Here is a 7094-nt window from a genome sequence, read left to right as displayed (position 1 = left end):
ACAGCATCGTTAATTACTAATTGACCTAAAGCCTACAAAAGCTAGACTACCTCTCGTCTCCCAAACTTTCGCTCCGTGCCAAAACTCGCAGTGCCGAAACGGTCGAAATCGTCCGATAGCGGTCACGGCGAACACCGAAGACAGTCTGCAGATGCTGCGATTACAAGACTTGCGACTTTGACAGGTGATTGGGGTCCATCCAGCCATCTCTTCCGGCCCATCGATTGTCGGTATCTATTGACACATGTTTGTAGCGACAGATATTTTGAAGGACGACGCAGATCGATACGATATCTATCTAAAGAAATTGAGTGTCTGTCTGTAATGGTTTTGATATAACGATTTTGTATCTAATAAGAAAAGTATTTCAATTTATTGATAACGGTCCGTTTGGAGATGTTACACTAATCTTATAAACGACTTAGCCGATTTGTAGAGAACATTCGCTGAAAGATGAAATAACTAGAAATTCATCACATGTTTCCTTTTATGCCCCTCCATAGCTTTCTTATGCTTATTTTTGATCTTGAGAAAGTACAGACATGAAACAATATTTTTAGATATCTGTTCTAGGTGTTCATGTGTCCATTTCAACCATAGGGAAACCTAATATGAATATAAGAGAGGAAATAAGCGACTGGTATTTTTGCAAAAAACCTAAAATCAAAAGATATGCACAAATTTTAATGGAAATTGTACGAGACCATATCAAAAACGTTTGTTTGAAATGACAATTTGTATAATTGATTCGTGGCTCGTGTTCAATTAATGTTTAAGATACATCTTGATAATGTAATTAAAATCGTACAAAGTGAACATAAGAAAGTACAAATGTAGTATTCACAAAAAACTTTGTAGGTATTTAGCAATTATAGTCATCTATAACAACCCGAATAGATTTTAAATGTTATTTTTGTGGTTTGTTACAGATGCGTTGCTACCCTAAATTACTGATTGACCTATCCTAAAGCCTACAAAAGCTAGACTACCTCTAGTCTCCCAAACTTTCGCTCCGTGCCAAAACTCTACCCTTAAAATACATCGCAAATATCTCTTACCATCCTTTTTAAACCAAAACACAAAGAACATAGTATTCGATACTGCACTTAGGTATTCCAAAACACAGGTGTGTGAATAATGCCTATGTACTCGAACAAAGAAGGGTTCCATAGAATATAGCTTTAAACTACTTACAATACTACAAAGTGCGTACAACATTCCACTGGATTATAACAAGCAACGTCTATCTTACCCTTAATTTTCATAAACATTACAGTAAGGAACCTAAGAACCGCCATAGTCCTCTAGTGGAATGCTTAATCGTAATTACTCAGTAAATTTTTCGCTGCCTTTAAAAACATAATATTTACATAATTCATATAAAAGTTGATCTTAAAGAAACGTAGATAGATAATCACGAGTATTGCAACGTCTTGACATAATAACCGTCGACTCAAACGGCATGGATTAAACCAATTAAACGGAGATTTGAGCTTGCTTTCTTTGATCGCGTGTCGTGGCTTGCTCCTACACTTTCGCTGCTCAATATTTCTTATAATTCTTATTCAAACTTATAGTAGGTAGATATACAGTTCTGGGTGGAAATTTCTGTCGTTGAAATTGGTTGCTGATGCTGTATGTGATAGAATATAATTATTTTAGTATACCTAGAATCTACTAACGCACTCGTAAAGTGTAATCTATATGTGAAGTTTGTTATAAGAAATATTTTACTTATGTTCGGTCACCAACACCCGCATTAGACTCTGGATATCATCTAGAACCAGAGTCCTTGTCAAAACAAATCAAACCAACCCAAGCTCGATGGGGTTGCGTCAAAGTTAAATAAAAGCTTGTAAAAATGTCAAAATGTACAAAGTATAATACATTTGTGTGACTTGTGTTGTATGCTTACATAAATATAGATATACCAAACACAATTTAATTTCCATTCATTTCATACCAACTCTTTTGGTATGTTTTCTCATCTCAATTTTATCTCATCTCACAACTCCGATTATTGTTCTTAAAATATTACCGCAATTAAATAGTAGCAGTAAAGTAAATCAAATCCATTAGAATCAAATTAGTGGTTTTAATTCACAACACAGCTATTTTGAAATTTCATCCGCACCTCATTACTTTTTAACCAAGATACATATTTATATAATTGCGGTGAAATAAGTACAGGCGCTATTAAAATTATAGCTAATCTTTTAGCCCTATTGAAAACGACCGTTATAACATGTAAAATGTCAATTTATAAGTAAATAGATGATAGATACATTTAGAAAACATGTACAATACGAATATTTTTTTATATTATATGTTCTTACTCCTTTATATAAATTTAGTACACTGTTATTAAAAGCTACGAGCTGTCAGCCTTACCTTTTGCTATAAAAATATTTCAGGCGCTACGATGTAAAAAAAATATTATAAACTTTTTTACAATTTGACTCAATTACTAAAATTACAAATGACTCAAACTAGGACATATTTATTTCTTTTCGACTATTGTCTAATAATGTACCTGCTAAACAATTTTACTACAGAAAATGTACAGGACAGAAAAAATAAGGTGTTCATGTTAATATCATCGCATTAAGTTTTAATCTAAACAAACTGCCTGGCAGGCGCCGCATTTATGTTAGTTAACCGCAGATTATGACGTTATTTTAATGAAGCAATTTATTATAAACTAGCCTTCCTCGTGCGAATCCGTCAGCTTTTATGAAGGAGAATATTTTTTCTACATTTCACTTTTGTTGCATTAATTTATACATAGATACTTATAAACATAGGTCTCATTTTAAGAATTGAGTCAAGCGATGCTGTAAATATTATTGAGAAGGGTGTGGTAAGTGGTACAATCGAGTCTATGATATAAATCTATAGTAATCTTTAGGCATAGCAAAACACGCATGACCGACTACGTAATAGGTACTTAAGATTGATTGATACATGAGCAGCAGCGACCACTTACCATGAGTCCACTCAGACTACATCATAAGCTCATAAGCTAAGAAAACCAAAATTAATTATATATTAATTACTTTCGTAAACAAATGCTATGAATTTGTTACAATTTTTATGAATATATTAATTACTGGATAAAAACATATTACATAATTGAGTGCGTATTTTTCGACTCACAACCAATTATGTCAGAATACATATATCTTATATATACATATATTAATAATAAGAACCTTTTTAAATCCGATAGCAGCGTTAAATATTTTTAGGATTTCTCCAATTGTTTCGAAACTAGCAGTAGGCTAAGTAAAATTAAAAAAGCCGCGTCCGCCTATTTAGATAGACGCCTTCTAAAAATATCAGCAAAGTAATCTTAGATCAATAACTAATTAATAAGTATAAAGCTAACTAAGCTTTATTTACCGATATCCAGCTGCAGCTGACGGCTGCTTGGAGCACGACAATAAAACTCTTAAGTCCTGCCTGGCGGAAGATTTACTCCAGCAACTTAATATACCGTAATATCGCTGGGTAAAGGCGCTTCTCCACAGTCAACGAAGCTAATGGGAAGCTATGAAAATCAATAATATTTCTACTATTATATTTGCACATTAATACATGCATGTTTACTCCATATGTCACAAGAGTTGAGTTTTGACTAGTGAAATAAGTTCTGTAGTTATATTGGTACTGAAAGAATTCGATGTTTGTCAGGCAGTTGGCGATATCGTCTTCTAGGTAATGGTTAAATAAAAACAATACATAATGAATTTCATTCATGTAATTAGGTAAATATTACAAGTAATTGAAATAAATGTTAGCTATACGATTACGATACGATTACGATAACCCAAATAGATTTATAAAATACAAGTTAGATATATCTATTTTTATGTAAAGTATCGTACCTACCTATATTAAAACGAGGTACCTTAATATACAAACTTAAGTTATATAAGTTATATAAACTAATACCTAAGTTTATTTATATAAAAATAAAATTAATTACTAAGCTAGACACAAAGGCAAAAACTACGAAGTGAATATTTTTAGCATAGAAGATAATCGCACCGCAGTACGTCACAAGCATACCACCCTATCTGTCGTTCCGTCCGAGCCTTAGTTATGATATAACAAGGAATCAGCTAAGCCAAGGCTTAGGGTGTCTTATTAATTGACATGGCGTTTTTTGCCTTCCAGTAAATGGCCCTTGCGTTGTTTGTGGCTAAATTAGAGGTTTTGGGATTTGTAAGCTTATTTCATACTTGTTTAGTTTTGATTCTTTGTTGGTTATTGATTGATTTAAACCTTTTTTTATAATATAGGAGTAGCAGACGAGCATGTAGTCCATCTGATGGACATGCTACTGCCGCCCATGGACATCTGTAATCAACCCCAGATAGGATTAGATATTCCTACTTGAGGTCGGCCACAGATGCGCCGCTACCCCTGAGGACTAAGCTGGAACGCCTCGGAAAAGTCTGTCTCCCTTACCACACCCTTCAAACCGGAACACAGCAGCGCCTAACACTGCTGTTATTAGGTAGAAATAGGTGTGGTGGTGGTGCCGCCGGAGTCGAACCACAAAGGGTTCTGTTTTAAAATTAAACGGTAACATATTCTCAAATAGTCTAGACTTTAGTAGACATATTTTTAATCAGTAGACTGTTTGATATATTGCTAATGAAGTTCATTTATTTCTGTATTTAAGTTCAGTTTCAATAATTTTAATAGTATTAAATAAATTAAATAACAAAATCCGATGTGGACACGAGAACAAATTTGGATAGATGACTCGCAAAGTATCAATCAAACATTAACTTAAACTCTACGACAATTAACTTCTACGCGTTAAAAAAATGTAAAACTCAGAAAAATTAAAAAGATATACTTACTTTTATTAACACATAATACAATTTGTTACCTAAAATATCCAAAACAAATGGTAGTAGTCTAAGCTTATCTTTTAATAACCCTCCATCCACTCTGCCATAACTTAGAGCTGATCCGTACATCGTATTACGAAAAGAAGTCGCTGGGTATGTAATCTTCGTAATGACCCCTTAGCTAGTATGTACGTGTTTCTATATAACACTTTTTATTATTTGGCTATGCTTGTAGATAAGACACTCTATCCTAATTAGTATGGAAACCTAAAGGATATTTTTTGTCATAAAAACAGATTCGGCCTTGAAAGCTCTCAAACCATTAGTACTAGTAAAAGTGTAATTCCCTGAAAACCATTCATTAAAAAAATCATCCTCGACAGCTCATCCAAAATACGCAGATGTACATATATAAACCTGAGAAGTCTAGACAATAATCCCAAAAACAAAGAGTATAAACTTTCTAAGGCGTTCAAGGAACTTTCTGTAATTTCAACGACGGAAATACAAAGTTATAATCGTCCCTTCGTTTTTATTTTAAAAGCCAATTCAATAGCGAGTTACTTAGCAAATATCTTCAAAAAGAACTCATGAACTGTATGAATCTTATAGCGGCAGAGGCGCCGCTATAAGATTCATACAGTTCAGTGTGCTATCTCAGGTAGAAATCAAATCTTATCTGAGTTGATAACAGATGCTACTAACAGGTCTACAGGCGACAGTAACCAGTTGCCATCAGGTGGATTGCATGCCCGTCTGCTACTCTTATATTGTAAAAAAACCGACATGTGACAATTCACCCACTAATCACTTCACATAAAATTACCAACATACATATTTCACATCCCCATCTTAAGAAAAAACATCCACAATATTAAGAAATATAAATAAAAAGAAGGAAAATCTCAGTGTCCACACTCCGTACGGTGTTTGTTCCAGCCGGCAGAGGTCGGTGTAATCTCAAATCTCCCGCTACCAATTTATTTTCATTAGCGATCATCCTCGGTTAATTTTATTCCCTACTTACCCCGCGAGGATCGGTAGATTTCGGGCACGGTAAGTATGGAAACGGCTGTTATATCTGTCTATATTTATTCAATGACACTGTTTCTGGTTTAAAGAGAATCCATAAAAAATATGTGAATTGACTCATGACGTGATGATTCCTTGTTTATTATAATTTATCAACCACATTTGAAATATCAATTATTATAAGTTTTCCATAAGAAAGAGTATTTCATGTAATGTAGTATTTCATGTGTGTAATGTATTTCAAGTAATACGAGTATTTCCACGCTTTGTTGTTTCCCATCACGTGCTACTCGTAAATGTTATGATCGTAATATCTTTTGATACGAAGAATAATGTGAATGAATAAAAAATCTTATAAAATATATATTTTTAAAAGAATTATAGTACCTAGCCGTTGACACATTATTTCTTATTTTCCCCCAGTTAGATATATCTTCTCTCGGATTTAAGGGGGTTTAGCCCGCTTGGTGACCATGACCAAAAAGTGAGACTACAGGTTTGAGAACATACACATCTTTGAGAACGTTTTGTGGAAATCTTAGTCAATGTGTGTTTATAAGTCAGTTTATAATCGTGCGATAATGTGATCTCCGTTTAAATGTAACAAGAAGTTTGGCATTCTAAATTAAAGGCATGTCTAAGAAAATTTAGCCGGTTTCTTTCGCTGTCTTAAAGTGTATCATTCCACATCGATTACCCGCTTCACCTCCTATCCCGCAGTATCTGCGAGCTGCTTAATTCATTTCCACGGGATAATATTATTTTTTTACTCCCTCCCGCTTTTTGTGACGTTCAACCGCGGCTTATTTTTTATTCATTGCATCGCCAGCCAATCGCGGGATTCAATTATCCATCACTCGCTTATTTTGGACATGATCGATGCGTAATCAACGGTTAGTTTTCTTTTATTTGCGGACATTACGCTTGTTGGTATTGGTATTTTGCATACGTTTTGTTTTAAATACCATTAATCTTATTTGGTGACATCTACTTACTTTTTTCAATTCTTTTTTAATTCGGGTTAGTTTTATTTTTCTGTATGAACAGTATTTTTTACAATACAGTAATTTTTAAATATTTAAAGAAATTGAGTGTACATCACGTGGTTTCTGAGAAATAATCTTCATGATTCACCAATGCTTACCGTTCTATCTTGGTTTAAAACAACAATTCTATAAGTATTGATACAAAAACTCA

This window comes from Epargyreus clarus, unplaced genomic scaffold (assembly GCF_041222505.1).
Source record: "Epargyreus clarus isolate Ecla_fem2 unplaced genomic scaffold, WU_Ecla_fem_2.2 ptg000003l, whole genome shotgun sequence".
NCBI classification, from domain to species: domain Eukaryota; kingdom Metazoa; phylum Arthropoda; class Insecta; order Lepidoptera; family Hesperiidae; genus Epargyreus; species Epargyreus clarus.
The sequence above is the reverse complement of the archived record's forward strand: the minus strand, read 5'-3'. Positions refer to the sequence as shown.